The sequence below is a fragment of the Squalius cephalus genome, assembly GCF_949319135.1.
Source record: "Squalius cephalus genome assembly, chromosome: 22".
Lineage (NCBI taxonomy): Eukaryota > Metazoa > Chordata > Actinopteri > Cypriniformes > Leuciscidae > Squalius > Squalius cephalus.
In genome coordinates, this window is record NC_137143.1 from 14,358,067 (window position 1) to 14,377,990 (window position 19,924).

Consider the following 19,924-nt stretch of genomic DNA (forward strand, 5'->3'; position numbering starts at 1 on the left):
ACAGATGAGTCAATGATGAGTAAATTCAACACACTAGGGCTGGGTATTGACAAATTTTATGATTTGATTTGATTTGATCTTGATTCACAAGCTTGCGATTAGATTCAATTCTGATTAATTGGGGTGTGTATCAGGTACAGTACACGGAAAATATTCTCAAGGAAAAAAATATCTCTCAACTATTGCTGTAAACTTTACAGGGAACCCCAGTTAGTACATATTAAATTACTATAATAATTTAAATTACTATAATACATGTTACTATAATATTAAAAGTTAAAATTAACTGATTTGGAAATGGCTACGTACATGTAAATTACACAAATTACAATTTTTTTTTTTTTTTAAATATAGGTGACAAAAAAATGTGATGATAAAACATACATTAAATACTGAGGAACAGGTTAAGCGAAGATACAATTAATATGCAATATAGAGCATATATTAAGCATAGAGCATATATTATATTAAGCATATTAAGTTATTTTTATTTATTTTTTTCTAGCTGACTAATGAGTTTAGAATTTATAATTAATTTTTATTATTAAGAAGTCTTTCCACGGTTGAAACACAGATTGAGCGATTACATGAGACATTATACAGATTTCGTTAAGTAGGTAAGTACTATATCTTTCAACATGCCTTCCGTTGTTCATTCATGTTTATTTCATGCTGGAACTAGTAAAGAGGTAGAAATGATCAGTTCACATGCGATCAGTGGTGCCGGTTCACTTGTACTGAGGCTCTACAGCAATCATTCACGGCACATTAAAGAGTGCCAAAGTTGTATTTATTGTTTGACGTTTCATAATAGAATTGACAGAATTTGAAAGGAGAGACATTAGCCGTTTCTCAATATGCGTTCTTGTCTGTACTTGTGTTCTTGTGGACTTGTGAAACGTCATCAGTCGCTGCCCAAGTACTGCTCCAATTCAAAGTTCACATCTAGCCAAGTCCAGTTCAAATCCCCGGATGTGTTCTTGATCCGCCCCTTTTACCGAGGATGCATCGAGAGGTGACTTGTGCGGACTTGAGACAGCCAGGTATCCCAGAATACATCACACCAACCAGCAAGCGTCAATAGCAGAGGAGAAACCCCGCACAATTTAAAAATACTGCTGTAATTGTGTCACGAAATGTAGTTTTAAGAGTATTTCAGGCGAAAATGTAGTTGTTTAAAGCTCAAATCTTTGGTTTATTTATAAAGATATTTGAAAATTTGATCTGACGTTTTCGGAGTTATGAGAACCAGGCAATCGGACGCTCGGTGCTCATGTACCCCGCCGAGAACAGCCTTTCCTCGGCTAGTCCTTCTGACATTTGCTGCTGGCTCGGATGTCTCTAGTGGTTTAACATGAGATAAATCGTCATGTGTATATCTAACAGACGATTTATTTATTTATTTATTTATTTTATTTGTCTCATTAATCTATAATTTGTTCCCTGGCAAAACGTTAAGCTGAGGGCAAAGTGAAGTTTCATAGCTTTATTTAGTCTATTTAACTTCAACGTTGTAGCCTAGAGAGCTGACTTATGTTTGACTGAATCGTTTGCTTTATTATTGTATAGCTTCTTATACCTTTTAGGCTACTTATACTTTTATAATGGCTATTATTGATCATTAAAACTGACATTTAACAAAAAAAAGGTTATGTCATTTTATTTTATATATTTAAAACATAAAATATTTTATTATACATGTTGCCTACATTCTCTTCACTGTATGTACATATATAATAAAATAAAATGACACAACCCTGTCTCTTTTTGCTAAATGTTAGTTTTAATGATCAATATTATAATGTTTTTTATTTATCATATTTTTAAAATGAAAACAAAAAGAGTCAGGGTTGTGCTTTATATTTCGTGTTGTTAAATATGCAGTGAAGATAATCAATTGCGTTGCCTGAACCACATTTGTGTGGCCATTATGTTTAAGATTTTTTTAAATGAAAATGAAAAGAGGCAGAGTGGTGGTTTATAATAATTTGTTTTATTTGTAGCCTAGATATACATAAAGAGATAACCGGAGTAGCCAGAGCGAGCTCGAGTGACGCTATCAAGTACGCCGCTGTTCCATTTGCAGAATTATCGGACTTGCGTCCTCCCGTCCTCGGGAGTTCGTTCTCCTGAGTCGAACTTGTCAAGTCCGAACTACCAAGGACTCAAGTCCGAACTTTGCGTACTTGGTATTGAGAAACAGTTTTGCTGTTTGCTATAAAGTTTTGCTCATTCATCAAATGAAAACAGACTAAAAGATTGATTCTTGGGTCTTAAGAATTAATATCAAAATTAATTCATAATTCATTCATTTGATTAATAAATCAATATTTTTAACCCAGCTCTACAACAGACTGCATGAAATGAGCAGGATTTAAACATTACAGTATTCGATTTAATATCTGTTGCAAACGTATATTAAAGGAGAACTCCGGTCAATTTTAACATTGAGCTCATTTTTTGTACATTTGGAGTGCTGTCAATACAGAGAACAACGACAAAAATCGGTGTTGCCTACACCGAGTTATCCTCTTTTTAAAATTTGCACCCTGTTGACTTCAATGGGGCAAGTTTTAATCCTGCTTTTAGCCTCTTAACATCCTTGATGTGTCATTACAAGTGCACAGGTCATGTGAGTGATTCCTTCGGAGTGAACGCGGGTCAATCTGACTGCAGTAGATGTGAAAGATATGAATAAAAATGATATTTATTTAGCCAGCGCTCATACCTGTATTTACATCCTGTTTTCGGTCAAAGTCCATAGTAATCGATTGTCGAGTTCACGCGCATGATCATAGGTACTAAACCAATGCGCGTGAACTCGACAATCGATTACTATGGACTTTGACCGAAAACAGGATGTAAATACAGGTATGAGCGCTGGCTAAATAAATATCATTTTTATTGATATTTAAAACTTGCCCCATTGAAGTCAACAGGGTGCAAATTTTAAAAAGAGGATAACTCGGTGTAGGCAACACCGATTTTTGTCGTTGTTCTCTGTACTGACAGCACTCCAAATTTACAAAAAAATGAGCTCAATGTTAAAATTGACCGGAGTTCTCCTTTAAAGATGTGTGTCTCCAGGATTTGTTGGAATGTAGCAGTGGAATAAGTTTTCCATTTATCCAGAGATGTTCCTCACTGTTCCACCAGTAAAGACAAAGTATGGTGGTTTTGGACCGGATCATGCAGAATCCCTTCATGTGGAGGGAAAGAGGGATTAGAAACCTAAAGTGGCTGGGCTGGGTTAGACAGATTTATGAAGGATTGAAAGTATAGTAGGCCAAGCAACTAGCAATAATTTCAACCAGGAAGAATGTCTTTATATCTACCAGATATTGGCAGACAGCATAGACACATGAGGAGAGATGTAGCAGAAGAGAACCTCCTTAAAAAGTAACAAAAACAAATCCCAGCAGCAGTATTTTAGACTGATTCTGAAGTAGTGTTACAATGCAACAGGATGCAACACAGTGCACTGGGTGCTTCCAATATAACTGGAAGATTGATTGTAATGGGGGTGATCTAGATACAGTATATGGTGAGGATATTATTCCACCTCCTGGTCACTGACATTGGTGGTTGCTGGTTTGAGACCAGCAGGATTAAGGAGATGGTGTGGAGCTAATTTTTCCAACCTAGAACCACCAAAAGGGGTAAAAAAAATGAAGAAAAAAAGCCTTCCTGTCAACAGGACACTACTACCAAGCAACTTTCTGACGTACCTTGTTTGCCTTCGTAATAGGCTCTATGCACGAACGCTGCTGGCGTATTTCCGGTAGGATCTCAGCCGGCGTCTTTACTTCCGCATAGCGCATTCTATAGGACAATTCACTTTAATAAAATTCATTTTCTCAGAAATGGAGACAACGATTTTAGAAACTGATTCGCTAGTCGGATTTCGCGCGATATGAGAGAATACTCACCCTCAAAGTTGTTGATGTAGCTCGAAATTTATAATTTAAAGAACTTCTCTTTCTTACTCATATGTGTGACAGTTAACTGCCTCACAATATTGTTAACATCATTCACGTTAACCGCTGGAAGTTCTTGTAAACAGCGAGTGTAATTTGCCATTATCTCCACCTAATGCAAAAACGGCTTCTGACGCAGCACCGGATGTAACTGGGCGGGCTGAGACAAAACGCGGAAGCGATCGTGCATAGAGCCTATAGTGCTCTGTAAAGGCTTTGGAATCAAAGGTGTGCCTGGATCTAAGCAAAACTCTGGCCATTTTGAGCAGGTGGCACATTAAGCAAGCAAGCAAGCAAGCAAGCAAATTTTATTTATATAGCACTTTTCCAGACAAGTCAATGCAGTTCAAAGTATATACACAAGTAAATACAAGTATACAAAAAGTACAAGTAAAATACAAGAGAAAAAAAAAAGAAAATGTATGAAAATGTATTAAAATGAAGAAAAGAAGAAGAAGAAGAGATTATAGGATTTATAGGAAGGCCAGACTAAAGAGATATGTTTTTAATTTAGACTTAAAACTATTTATATTTCTAGCACGTCTTACTTCTTCTGGAAGATTGTTCCAGAGGCGAGGAGCGTAACAGCTAAAAGCAGCATCACCAAATGTTTTTGTTCTGCTGTGTGGTACTGTTAAAAGTAAAGAGTCCGATGATCTGAGAGTCCTTATAGGTTCATATACTATAAGCATTTTTAAAAGATAATCTGGAGCAAGTCCATGCAGTGCTTTATAAACTAATAAAAGGTTTTTAAAATCAATACGAAAACTAACAGGTAACCAATGTAATGATTTTAGTATAGGTGTAATGTGTTCTCTCTTCTTGGTCTTTGTCATTACTCGAGCAGCTGAGTTTTGTATTAATTGTAGTTTATTAATTGTAGTCTTTGGTAGACCAGAAAGGAGGGCATTACAATAGTCAAGTCTGCTAGTTATAAATGTATGCATTAATTTTTCTGTATTGCTCAAAGAGAGAAATGGTCTTATTTTAGCAATGTTCTTTAAATGATAAAAAGCTATTTTTGTAATATTACTCACATGTGCTTTAAAATTAAAATCAGAGTCAAAGACTACCCCTAAATTTTTTGCCACTTTGCTTGGGTTTAATCCCAGGATATTTAGTTTAGGGGTCAATTTTTCTCTCTGAGCTTTTGATCCAATTATCAAAACTTCTGTTTTGTCTTTGTTTAATTGTAGAAAATTTTGCGACATCCAGTCATTTATGTCTTGGATGCAATTTGCTAGTGAATCAATTTGACCAGTGTCATCAGGAGATACGGCTACATATAACTGTGTATCATCAGCATAACTGTGAAAAGATATACCATGTCTCCTGATGATACGACCAAGAGGTAACATATATAAATTAAAAAGTAGTGGTCCTAAAATTGATCCCTGAGGAACACCACACATTACCTCATAATGTTCAGACAAGGTATTATTAATAGATACTACAGATATTCTTCCGCTAAGATATGATGAAAACCAATTAAAAACGGTTTCAGATAGGCCAACGTACTCGCTTAATCTATTTAAGAGAATCTGGTGATCAACAGTATCAAACGCAGCGCTCAAGTCAAGCAGCACCAGAACTGAAGGCCAATTTCTATCTAAGTTTATTCTTATGTCATTTACTACTTTTATAAGAGCGGTCTCTGTATTATGATGTTTTCTAAAACCTGACTGAAACATCTCAAATATTGAATGAGTATTTAAAAATGTATTTAACTGATTAAAAACAATTTTCTCTATTATTTTACCTAAAAATGTGAGATTTGAAATGGGTCTATAATTACTAGGAGTTAACATATCTGAGTTCCCCTTTTTATGTACAGGTTTCACTAGAGCCAATTTAAGATCAGAGGGAAAAATGCCAAGCTGTAGGGAGTGATTTATTATCTCAAGAATATCATTAGATATTGAGTTAAAGATACATTTAAAAAGAGAGGTAGGAATTGGATCAAGAGAACAAGTAGATGGTTTCAGTTCTGTTACTACCATTCTTAGGGTCTCAACATCAACCAAAGTAAACCTTTCCATTTGGATAGTGTTATGTGCACTGGGTAAAGGAGAGAGCATCGTAATCTTGTTTTTGTTTACAGAGCAAATTCCTGATCTAATATTTATAACTTTATCTCTGAAGTATCCAGCAAACTCTTCACATTTGGAACTTGGTAACGCAGAACTGTAATCAGTTTTGTGATTTATTAGTGAATCTATGGTACTGAATAGGAATCGTGGGTTACTAATATTTTCATTTATAAGATTTGAAAAATAAGCTTGCCGTGATTTTTTAACTTCTTTGTGATAGTTTTTAAGATTTTCAGTGAGTATATTAAGGTGTATTTCTAATTTTGTTTTTCGCCATCTTCGTTCAGCACTTCTACAGTTTCTTTTCATTTTCATGGTCAGATTTAGCGACACTGTCAGAGAAGGAGGGGATAAATGGAACATGTTCCCAATTCTGAGTCTACACTAAGAATGGCCTTTTTTTCAATTTTTCCTTTCGAGTATCGATAGCTCAGTACAACAAGCACTCAAATTATTTTTAATTAAAAACAATACTGAAATATACTGTGAAAATATGACAAGGAAAAATAACTGCAGGTTATTAAAAATAATGAATATAAAAAAATCTATGTTTTTGTAAAAGAAACATCTAATAACAATCAAATAACCGATGTCAAATTGTCATTTCAGCTGCGTGAGCTGAAGCCAAAGAGTGAATGATGACCGGTAAACTGAAATGCTTTTCTAGTGGGCTAATTAATTCAACCAAACACATACTATGGGATTATTCAGAACATAAATGTAATATTACAACTTCCATCTGCACAAAATAACACAATTAGTTCAGTTCAGTTCAGTTTGTTTATTTATAGAGCACATTTACACACGGCCACTGGCCGACCAAAGTGCTGTACATACAGTAAATAACATTAGTAAAAATAGATAAAAAAAATAAATAAATAAAAAGGATTACACAAGTGAATTTGACTGTGCCAGTTTAGAATACCCATCTCCCCTCAGATGCGCTCTTCCCATAACAACAAAAATAAGGGCAATTAAAGCACCACCCAAAATTTTACCTAAAATCAAACCTTTTCACCCTTTAGAACTCTTCAGGGCTCGATGTGCAGCAGCTGTCAGCTGTTATTGGTTAAGCTGAGTGAGAGAGAGTTGGATGTCATGGAAATAAAGACAGCCAGATCAGCTTCAGTGTAACAGACTACAGCTCAGTGCCACATGCTACATGAAACCCAACCACAAAGTCGCACAATGTCTAGATCTAGTCCAACCTTTCTGAACTCTTCCTGAACCCTTCTAGGCAGAGCACCAGCATGGTACAACAATGCACTTTATGGCTTGAACATGATACTACATGATACTGATTCTGACACACCTTTGGTACTCTGACAGCAAGTGTTTGTGGGAACAAAATTGTGTTTTACTGATTAAAAATTAGTGTGGATCTATTTAGAAAAAAAAACAGACCAAGTTGACAGAGCAAGTCTAAAGCTACAGCTAAATACAAGCTTGAAGTATTTTGCTAGGGACAAATCTCTCTCTCAGTGCCTGCGCTAGTCGTCCAAGCTGGGGGGGACAGAATCCATCAGCGAGCCAGACGGCAACTAGGCTGATGGATCGATGGGGGCCATGACCTCCAGCTCTGCACCCTGTGAAGCTGGTTGAGAGAGTGACAGTCAAGATTTACCCATCGATTCGGGATGACAGAAGTAAGGAACACACGAACGAATGAAAGGAAGGAAGCGATACATTTAGCTCTCTTTGTTAGTCAAGCCTCCTTTGTGAATTTCAGCTTCTGTGTTAATCATAGCAAGGTGATCCCAGTGGCTTTCCAGAGGTCTGGGGTCAGGAGAGTAATTTCCCTGCTGTGTGGTTTTTAGGGAGCAGTTATAATTCCCAGAGTTCCACCATCTTCCCTCTCCATCAACAACAGACAACAAATTCATGACAATGGCTGAGGTCCTTTCCGCTTGACAGCAAGACTTGAATGAACCCATTTATCCAACCTAGGGTGTGCTTGAGCTAATCGCAGTCAGAGAGAAGTGTCTTTCCCCTCAAGACAATCATCAGTGGGTCACCCCATACTGCAGTATTTAACATCGACGCCATTCAGCGTGAATAGCGCTCCATCAAAAAATATTAGTTCTTTTTGCAAGCAGCTCAGTGATATCTCAGGCTGGCCCTTGTTTGGCTGGAACCCCATAATTATAAAAGGTTGGGACTGGCTGTCCGCAACAGAGGGCTGCAGCGGGACTGAAATGTGTGCTAATTGAGCCAACAGCATCCAAACCCTCCATCTGTCCATTTTCTCATCTCTAAGGAAACGTCATTCTGAGCTCACTGCAAGCTGCTCTTGGCCACGAAAATACTCACAAATAATGCAGAGGCACAACAGTCCATCAAACACAAAGAAACTCAATGCTGTGCTTGTTGAACATATCTGACAACTAACTACATGTTTTTAAATGGAATCTACTAAACATCATCTTGGAGCACAATTTTTTGAGAGAATTTTAATTTCTTAAGGCGACCTTGCTTATTTTGGGCCAATGACAAACAAGAGTGTCCATGGTGAATAAAAGACCAAATCTTTTCATGTTGGTTTCAAATGGTTTTAAAAAAAAACTTTTATACCATTTTCAAAAAAAAAAAAAAAAATCGAATGACTAAAAGTGTGTAAAAGATTCAGAATTATAATGAAGACATTAAAATGAGCTGATAACAGAAAATGTGTATTTTATTAATTTCATATTAAAGATATTCAAAAATATAATTTTAATTTATTAATTATTAACCATATAGATGTTTTTGGCACATGAAATGTCAGTAGTGTGAAACAGCTATGATCCCTTACGTCAAAACTCTGAGCAGTGAACTGGAAAGGGAAATCCCAGAAAGCTGGGCAACATCTTTTTTTCTGTCCAGGTTCACACCTCTTTCCTGAATCCTGCAGAAACCGTGTCTTTGACTCTCGGTGGTCATTAAGCCAACTGTAGGGCTAATTGAGCATGGTGTTGTGTGTCATCAGTGCATGGAGAGAGCCTGCTGCACACTGTGTGCTTTCCAAGAATATGTCTCAATCTGCCCATTACAACGAGACAATTTTAGAACTACAACAAATACCAGTGCAACGAGAAAATGGAACAGTAGTTCCAGCACAAATTAGCAAGAACTATATTTTGATTAGCACTTTTAACCAGATTTGATCTATTTAAAATAAATGTTATGAGTCAGGTCAGAAGTAGTCTCATGTAGCCAGACCTTCAGACTGAAGGCAGAAGGTCTGGACTCTATCACAGCTTTTCTTGGCCAAGGACTGCCCAAGAGGACGTTTGACTGACATGTAACGCAGTCAATCACAGTTTGTGTTGTTCCGCATCATGTTTAGGGGCGTGAAAATATAATGTCGATGTCCCTACAATAACAGACCGGCGTGCATCTAATAAATTATTCATTCAATTACATAATGCAAGTTTACTGCCACAATGGAGCTGCAAACTTCACATACTTTTGAAAATCCAGTGCCTAGTTGATCCTGGTAAGCGCTCATTGTCACAGTTATAAACACGACGGCTTTCGTCTTCCACGAGTTGTTCTGATGTCACGGCATTTGTTTCCTAATTTTGTTTTGGAGGTCTCCTACAACAGGTTTACATGCATCAATGGTCACAAACTGTTTCATTTTCTCATAAAAAACATTGCACATCACCACATTTTTTAATGATTCTCAAACGACTCCATGGATGAATCAATCTCTCTAAATCCCTCCTTTCCGCAAGCCACTCTGCTCTGATTGGCCAGAAAGCTCAGTCTGTTGTGATTTGTCTACTGCGTCCAGTGCGTGTGTCAGAAAAAAAAATGCCCATTGCCATAACTGAACTTCAGCTCCATCCTGAGGCTTCCTAGAGTTCAGCAATTGTACACACCATAAAATAAAGACAGTAACAAACGATGACATCAATTTTACCATATCAATCTGACCGCAAGTCCGATGATGAAACATTGGAACAACTAGTCATTCAACCCGAACCTCCATCGCAAGGACGACTTGAGCAGGACGTTTCTCAGTGATACACTACTCAGTTTGAGGTACATTATGAGATGTTGCAACTGTAATTCCTCACCATCAGCATTAGCAAGTGTATGTCCATTGTGGTGGATTTTAATTAATCAACTTTAATTAATCAACTAACATTTGTTTTTCTTGCAGGAATAGCATTAATATGCTTTTAATGTGTCAAAACTCTTTGGGGAAAAACTTGAGTGTATGTGTATAAATACAGAAAGGGGAACTGAAACTAGACATGACTAGTTCGCAAAAACCTTGTTATAAGTAATCAGAGTTTGCTTATGCCAGTGACAGAGGGAAAAGGTTGGGGCTTTTGAACCAATTGAACCAATCATATTGAAGGTGACATGTTAGTCTTATTTGTTTTCTTGATTCTATAAAAACTGTTGTAACTGTGTTTTTCGGTGGGATTCTCAATGGAATTTGTCTGAGATCCTCCGGCCTTGCTTCTTGGGAGAGATTCCCTGAGAACTGCTCGGGAAGATCTCCTGGCCGTGATTAAAGCATTTAAAGGACATTTGCAGGTCTGTTTGTCAATTTATTCCTGCGCAGGAAACTAGTTTAGGAAGCTAGTTTAGGAAACTAGTTTAGGAAGCTAGTTTACACTGTAAAAAATTTCTAACCCTCCCAAATCAAAAATTTCAAGTGACCGATAACATCTAAATTTTTCAATTGGCCCAAGTGAAATTCTGTAAATTTCAATTGGCCCAAGTGAAAATCTGTAAATTTAATTTTATAATTTACAGAATTTCACTTGGGCCAATTGAAAAATTTAGATGTTATCGGTCACTTGAAATTTTTGATTTGGGAGGGTTAGAAATTTTTTACAGTGTAGGAAGCTAGTTTAGGGAAGCAAGTTAGTTAGAAAACTTGGCCAGTTGTCGACTGAAGACGCAAGAGCTAGAGTATTAAGGTATTGGTGTCGAGAGCAGACGCCAGAGAGTTAAGGTATTGGTGTCGAGAGCAGACACCAGAGAGTTTAAGGTATTGGTGTCGATTTGGAGACGCCAGAGATATTAAGATCAGTTGGGTGTCGAGTGCAGACGCCCCAGATAGTTAGGTTTTTAGGGAAAGGAAAATATCCACGACACCATCAACAAACCGATGTGTATTTTTCTAATTTATTGCGGTAAACATGTGGGAACTGTATCAGTGATGGTGCATACATTAGCCGAGCTCTAGCGTGAATGACTGATGTAACATAAACGTTGGTAAAACAAATCTTGCTCCATCCTTTATCTTTATTCAAAGTAGTGAGAACAACAGATCTGCATTAATAGACACAGTTTTAGGTAATAGTGGCCCACAACTGATTAGCAGAAGTATTTCAGTAAGACCGTGTTAATGTGAGTTAGCCAGTTAGCAGGAGACCTACACAATATAAAACACAAAACTAAGTATTTTGAACACCGGTAGAAAATATATACATCAATAATTAGTCATACTTACAGGTTGTGATTCTGAGGGGCAAGTTGGTCCAAATAAACTGGGTACTGACCCATCTTCCTAGAGCAAGCGTTTTGTGAATCCCGCATTGAAATCCGAGATTTGAGAAGCAGTCATCGGTAAAATAAAGGGAACACAGCAAATCTTTGGGATTATACTGCTGTGGTATTGTGGTAAAGATGAATTTTAAACACTGATTCTTCACAGCCTCATCCTTTGGAAGTGAAAATAAACCGAAATTACTTTCACAATGGAGAGCACAGCGTCTTGATGACATGATATCCATACAAACGAGCTACAGCAAGATGTCCTGTCCACGCAGAACGTAGGCGGGCATTATACAAATGCAGTAAGTCATGACGTGTGAACTTAACGAAAATATTTTCGAACTCCAAACAACTTGTTTGAGCGGTTCAGAGTCAACTCTTTCTTTTGAGATAAACTAACCTTATTTATGATGCACTTTCAGCTTTACAACTTTGCAGACTGTTTACATTCACATACAGCCAGGGCCGGACTGGGACACAATTTCAGGCCGGGAAATCCTACACCCATCCAGGCCATCCTATGCACCCAAATAAAATTTAGAAACACCGACAACCCTATTTTTTCCTAAATTACATTTATTGGTCTAAATCCTTAGGCTGGGGCCGTGTAAAATAATTAAAGGCTTTCTCTTGAACGGTATCCTCACTTCCCTTTTCCTTCTTTTCATTTACCCTAATATCTCTCTGTCTCTCCCTTCCACCAGTATCATCAGCCTCATACACTAAGTGGAGCACTAGTGTTATATATATATATGTATGTATGTATGTATGTATAAAGAGTGCGTATTTTTCTTGTACCTGTCACTTCTTCTGGCCTCATGTTACAAACAGAACTGTCTCCACCTTGGTGTAAAACAACCACCTTATTGTAATTTGTTTGCCCAGAATCTACATTTATTTTAGTAAAAAATCAAAGTATTATATTTATGACAAAATGTTGTTGTTTTTATCTTAAAATTACTGAAATATCCAACATTTAGCAACACTATATTTCATACAATATGTAAAAAAAAACATCATCGCACCATAGCTAGTGCTATAGGTTGACTGTCTCCACCTTCATTTGATAAAAAAAAAAGGAAAGGAAAAAAAGTTTTAAACCTCACAAATGGCCAGACATAATTTTCTAAATTGTCTAATAAAATGTTATTGCATTATTTTTTGTTGATGTCTGCACTATCACTCCTGTCTCCCTGCTCCCTGTACTACATACATGTTCATATTTGTCTGCTAAATTACTAATGTAACTTTACACTAAATAATATTAATCTCTTTTAGCATACAGTATTTTGAGTGACGATAGTAATGGGGCGCTCTACCGCTTACATTTGCTAGCATTTCAATACTAAGTTAACGAAGAAAAAAGTAGCCTACAGTATTTACAGATGAAACTGACCTGCACTTGAAGCCCTGAACAGATCATTCATTTTGTAACATTTTAATGCTTGTTCTCTGAGTGCTTTCTTTTTTCTTTTTCGTTGTTCTTTCCCTCTCTGCTCCACCTGGCCGTTTTCTCTCCATCATCAGGTGATGCTCGCATTTTCTGTTTAACCGTTTGGCTGAGGCTTAAAGTTGAATCGTAGCTTTGCCAGTCAAGACTAACAGATTCATGATTTTTTTATAATAATAATTTTATTGAATGATGAATTCGAAAATGATCACTAGTAAAGGTAGTAGTATAAAAAATAAAAAAATAAAAAAAAAACCCCGCTGCCTGGCAGCAGGCTAAATTAGTCGCCAGGCCACCGGGAATTCTCCCGGTGCTCCCGATGGCCAGTCCGGGCCTGCATACAGCTACATTACACACTGCATGAAAGGTAATTTTCAAAAATCCATAATAGGGACACTTTAAAACAATAAGTAAAGGGGAAAAAATAGTTTTGGGGTGAGCTATCCCTTTAAGAAGGCAACAGGACCTCATTGGGCATTGTAGGAGATTAAAAAGTGCCATTACTAGCCAGACAACTGTATGAAGTACAGTCAGAACTGTTGTGTCATAACTGACATGAAGTGTCAGAACTGTTAAACTGCTAATAGAGGCTCAACACATAAGTTTGCTCTGTGTCAGGCAGGCACACACACAAACACCAGAGTGGCTGTTCTGCTGGGTACGCAGCAAATAAATATGCCCTCACACAGGACGACACTCATTTCTGAAACAAGGACGCCTTTTTCCGTCTTCCATCTCTGCATGAATTGCGACCCCTCTGAAAGATCTGGAAATAGGTATCTGCCCAGGGGAAACAGCAGAACCCTAATATTATCTCCCACATTATTCCTCCAAGTCAGACAATGAGGGAGGAAACTAAAGCAAGGAGAAAGCGGATAAAAACATCACAGGGGGATACTGTAGCATTGAGAAAATCAGCTTGAGGTTAGGGGAGGTCTGATCCCGATGCTACACCGCTCAAGGACAAACACCTGCTGTCACAGGGCCCTTTAATCCCCTGGGGTCGGCGAAGTGTTTGAAAATGAACTGTAACTCAGCGAATACTCAGTCACACAGATTGCACGAGAGATATGTCTTTATAAAGCTTGAATTCTCTTCTTTTAAATGAAGTAATTTATATAAAAAACAAATATTCTCTGTTAATGTAATCTGTATGAAAAGAGAGAGATGTCAGTCGTTCTCAGTTCAGCTCATTATAGCTCATTATCTGCTAATGTGAACACGCCCACAGAGAGCGCGCGCTATTCAAACGTAAATGATCTGAGGCGATCCATGCGAACTTATGAACGCCCACATCAGCTCGATAAAACACATCAAGTTTAATCAGATTAGTGTACTTTACATCGTCTTGCTTCGACTGAGGACTGTTTAAGTTCTGGATCTATTGCAAAAATGGCAAAAGACCTGTGAAAGAATTGCCTCTATTATAAGAATGAGGCTCTGACGATTGGCTATTGAGGCAATAATGACAATGACCTTTGACCTTCATTCCTACAGTGGTGTGTTTGGTGTTGATGATGAATCTGGGAGATCAGCTTTGAGCAAGTGAATAAAACAAACCACTCCAGTAGATGGAGGTCAAGGACAAACACACATGTGGTTGATAGTTTGCTTTGTGAACAAATCATTCAGTTGACATGATTCTTGTCAAACAGACTAAATTGGTTGAAATCACTTGAAATTAGTATATATTTGTGTCAAGGACCAAAAATGTTTATGCTCACCACAGTTCAAACATTTGGGGTCAGTAGATTTTCTCTTATTGATGAAAAATACAGTAAAAAGAAAAAAGTAATGTTAAATATTACAATATAAATAACTTTTCTATTTGAAAATATTTTTAAAATGTAATTTATTCCTTGAGATAGTTAAGCTGAATTTTCAGCAGCCATTATTCCAGAATTTATTGACAAATAATCCTTCAGAAATCATCCTAAAATGTCAATTTGCTACTCAATAAATATTTTGTATTACCGGTATTTTCAATGTTAAAAAAAACAAAAAACTTGTGCTGTTTAATATTTTTGTGGACACCATGATTGTTCAGAATACTTAATACTTAATACTTCAATCCAAATTCAAGAATTCAAAAGTTCAAAAGAGCACCATTTATTTGAATTGGAAATTTTGTAATATTTATAAATGTCTTTACTGTCAGTTTCGATCAACGTAATGCATCTTTGCTGATTATTAATATTATTAATAGTGTATGCGTCAGGGAGAACAATTGTGTTTTTTGTTATCTTGTTATCTTATTATAAATAATCACACTAAATTATTGTGCGAAATTAACTCCCCTATTGATAACATAAAAGAACAATGAAATATTTTTGGAATTTCTCATTGAATCAAACTGTTTCGAAGGGAAAATACTTGTTCATAGCAGTTGTTCTGTTTGTTTCTCTAAGTCAAACACTCAAGCATCATCTCATTACGACATCCATCCTTCTCCTGCCTCACCATCCACTCTCTCCAATTTTCTGCTGGTTACATGCCCCTCTCTCTTTTTCTTTGTCCATCTCTTGAGGATACATCTCCCTTTTTTTTAGCACTGCCCTCCTCTATTTGCATTCTCTCTCTCTCTCTCTCTCTCTCTCTCTCTCTCTCTCTCTCTCTCTCTCTCTCTCTCTCTCTCTCTCTCTCTCTCTCTCTCTCTCTCTCTCTCTCTCTCTCTCTCTCTCTCTCTCTCTCATATCCTGAGGAAAAGAGCAGAATTCTTTGATCTGGTCTTGCTTTTTTCAGAGGTTGAGGAGTCCTGAAATGGGAAGTGCTCTCCAATTAGCTCGGGTTAAATATTTCAGAGGCTACACAGCTTTTTTTTCTTCTTCCCCCCTCCTTCCCCCATATGGATAGGCACTTATTAGATGCTACATACAGTAGGAAACCTGTACTTGGACTGGAACACAAACCTCCTCGCATTTCTGCTTCAGGCTCCATAAAAAATATGCTGTATTTTTGGGTGGGAGGGGGGTTTGTGATCATGCTTTGAAACAGGAAAAGCCCCAAGGTTAAGGAAACCAGTTTTGATTCGATAGTGTGACCATTTCATGTGAGTTCTGTCCTGAATGTATAGTTTACAATGCTGCATATTAATATGTTATGATTGTTAATTGAGTTTTGTAGCATAAAACCATAAAAAGGCAAATAGAACTATAAAAACATGACATGGAAATCCTGATTTATTCAAAGAGACAACAGCCTGGCTGGTTACATTATTTTCGTGTCCAAGTAGATTACCCAGCGAGTGTTTTGATGAAAAACTTTGAGACATGAAACAAAAACATTTCTAAGAAGGAACGAATTTGATGCTCAGCTCATGAACCACAGCTGGAGCAAAACATCTTTGACCTTCCTGTCAGTAATGGACAAGAAACCTGATGAGATGAAGGTCATAGGTCAGAGGGGTTAGAGCAAGCTACCCTCTCCAGTCTCTTAAAACACCCAGTGTTCAGCTCTCGCCACCCATCTGACTAGGATTTAAAATGAAAAAGTGCCAATCAAATATTTAAGATCTGTCCTGCCACTTTTATCTCTCTATATAATAACCCTAAACTAAAAGAAACTTGCAGCCAGCCTTACATAAGAAATTCTACATTTTGTAAATGACTACAAGCCCATAAGCAGAATGCATAAAACTCCATCTGTGGTTTTCTGCATCGACAGTAAACGCTCTTGCCACTCAGGTCCCAGATAAGATGTGCGTTAATACCGCGCTATTCACACATTCTCTCCGCTCACCTCCCGTATTACGTGCAGAACCGTGATGTACAGTATTGCATGCAAAACCATCACAGCCTTCCAGCGCAAAACTACCACGCATTAAAATACAATATGCATAAAGCCAAATAAAAGAGTGATTTTCTTCTTAGGTGCCTCTACACTTCCTAATGAAATCCCGGGGAATTACGGCTAAGCAGAACAACTGAATTATTACATTTTCACAAACTGTTGCTCACTTATTCATTTTTTCCTAATAATTCTATTTGAAGTGTGTTAATGAGGTTGGTGAGCCTTGGCTCTTCTTTCCAGACGGAATTGAAAGGGAAAGTGAAAATAATGCAATAGCAAAATAAGCAATAAACGGAGAAGGGAGAATATGACTACAGGGAGTTTGGCCTGTATTTAAATTAAAGGGAATCTTTTTCATGCATTTGTACGTCATCTCATTGCATTCCAGAACATCAGACCGCAATTCATAATATAATTCAAATGCACACTGTATTCTCAGCACTACTACAAGGGGCATTAGTATAACATAAAAATGCATGTTAAGTCAGAGTTCGCATTAGACTTCCGCATTGTCCGGCATTTTGACGGACAGGGTCGTAAAAATTCAGTTATAATCTATTATTACCCTTAATTTGAATGATAATAAGCCATTTCATAGGCTCTGTTTTTGTTCACATTTTCATTTTTATTCACAAACATACAGGACAAACATATAGGCTAGATGATTCATTTATCTACTTATGAAGAGAAAGTTGAACAGAGACCGTGCGTCTCTCAGGTTTCATCTTGAATGTTTGTCCAATAAATCACAATAAGCTTTGTGCTTTGTTACTTTTGATATGAAACAAAGTCACAGCTTTCAAATTCTGTCTATTTTATCACAAAATTCAAACAATAATACCGTTTTGGAGCTCTTTAATGTGGCGCGAGATATCATTGCAGCGCATCAGTTCAAGCAAAGCAGAGCGAAAGTGAAAGCGATTATCCCTTCTATTAAACCAGTATTTATTTCCACTTGCCATTGTGCAGCGTTTACTACAGTAAACTTTACTACTGAGTAGATTTCTGAGCTGGTGTGAGTGAGTGGAGGCAGGACTAATTTGCATATTAATGTGTAGAGTGTAGAGTTGCATTCAAGCTATTTTAAGGCATGAATTTATTTATTTTTCACAGGAAGAAATGTTTATATTAGGGCTGTCAAAAGATTAATCGCGATTAATCGCATCCAAAATAAAAGTTTGTTTTTAATAATATATGTGTGTGTACTGTGTATAATTAAATTTGTATATATAAATACACACACATGCATGTATATATTTAAGAAAAATGTGTTATTTATATATAAAAAAATATATATCTATATATAATATAAACTATATAAATATATATACAGTATATGTATGCAAATATTTCTTAAATATATACATGCATGTGTGTGTATACAAAATAATTATACACAGTACACACACATATATTATGTAAACACAAACTTTTATTTTGGATGCGATTAATCGCGATTAATCTTTTGACAGCCCTAGTTTAAATATGTAATTTTGGTGATCAAAGAGGAGTTTTAAAGGATTAAATTATTGACCGCAGGAGGACTTTATGCAATTGTAAACACACAGTTAACAATGTTGCTGGTTTTATTGTATCAGTTTGAGCCCTAAAGTCGCATTCTGAAAATGCGGATGATCGATTAAGCCGATCGATCTTTGCATGCACGACATGAGCAGAAAATTTCACAGCGGTAAGTAGTCTTTGTATATAGCCGCCATTCATGAAGCTGTCCTCTATAAAATGCGCTGAGCACAAGTAAACTTTTGGGTTGTACTGCTCAAGAACAGATTAATAAATAAATCTTAACCTCTGATTACAAAAAAAAAAAACTTTTGGGGATGCCTAGGTCAAGTCAAGTCACCTTCATTTATATAGCACTTTTAACAATATAGATTGTTTCAAAACAGCTTTACAGTGATAATAGGAAATTAAAAGTAACAGAGATTGTTTTGGCTTTGCAGCAGCTCTAGAATAAAGTTATTGTCCAGCTAAAGTTAGTTTTGATTGATTCACTTCCGTTGCAAAGATCATTAGTTATTAACTTAGGGGCCGCTAACACAACACCGTTCTAACAGAAAACCCTTAATGCGCTCCGGCCTGCTAATTTGCACAACAGTGCCTGGTGGCCCGAGAACACAAACCTTGAAATAGGTTCCAAGGTGCAAGCGTTGAATTAAAAAAAAAAAAAAACATTATCATATCTGCGTAAACTTCAAAAACACGAATCTGTGAAACCGCTGATGGCGTGCAAATGCATATTATGTGTTCATTCTATAGATATAGACTGGTGCCAGTCACAAACTTGTCATAAAGTCATTTTCAGCAAAAAGGTCCAAGAATGAGAGTCCTACCAGTCCTTTAGTAATAAACAGATGAAGTAAAGTGATTTATCAATATGAGAGAGAGGAATAGAAATTTCGAAAGGGAGTGAAGCAGGGGGCGACCACAGAGTGCAGCAATGCTGACCAATTGACCTTTCGCCGGCCCCTCCCCCAAAACGGCCATTGTCCAATCACACATCATAGCAACCGTTACTATGTGAGCAGGTCCGACAAGCATTGACTCCAAGCAAGATGGTGAAGCGGTGCGCCCACGTTGTTTGTAAATCGGACACTAGAGATTGTCTGGAGGAGTTGTGTTCTTTCCATTCCCAAAGCCGAAAAACACAACGTGAGCGGTGCCTACAATGGATAAGACAGTGTGGACGGCCCCACTCCCAGTTAAATGTGTCGAACATTACGAAGCATAAATACGTCTGCTGGCTGTGGTATCGATGGCTACTTAAAGTTGTTGTTTTTTTTGTTTTTTTCTGATCTGAAAAACTATCCTATCTGTAACTCAAAAAACATAATATTGTCTGAACCGCGAGTTTTATGATCCGTTGCCCCACTAATAAATATTATGGTCTGAACCGCGATTTTTGTGATCCGTTACCCCCCTAATAAATATTATGGTAAGTGCATTATGAAAGACAATCAATGAAAGTTATTTAGATGCAAATTAAGGCTATGTCTGGTTAAACAGTTATTGTGTGATTTTCGTTTATTGTGCTTTGTCAACTTGAAGCATGAATTTGAGAAAGAAAATCATTTTTGGAAGAAAATGCACCACATACTTTT

General features: G+C 37.0%; 1 protein-coding gene across 2 annotated transcripts in view; it reads right to left on the minus strand.

Moving 5' to 3' along the window:
* The window catches only part of efna2b (ephrin-A2b), a 201,288-nt gene that overhangs the window by 51,764 nt on the left and 129,600 nt on the right, over positions 1-19,924 (minus strand). The window lies entirely within an intron of this gene.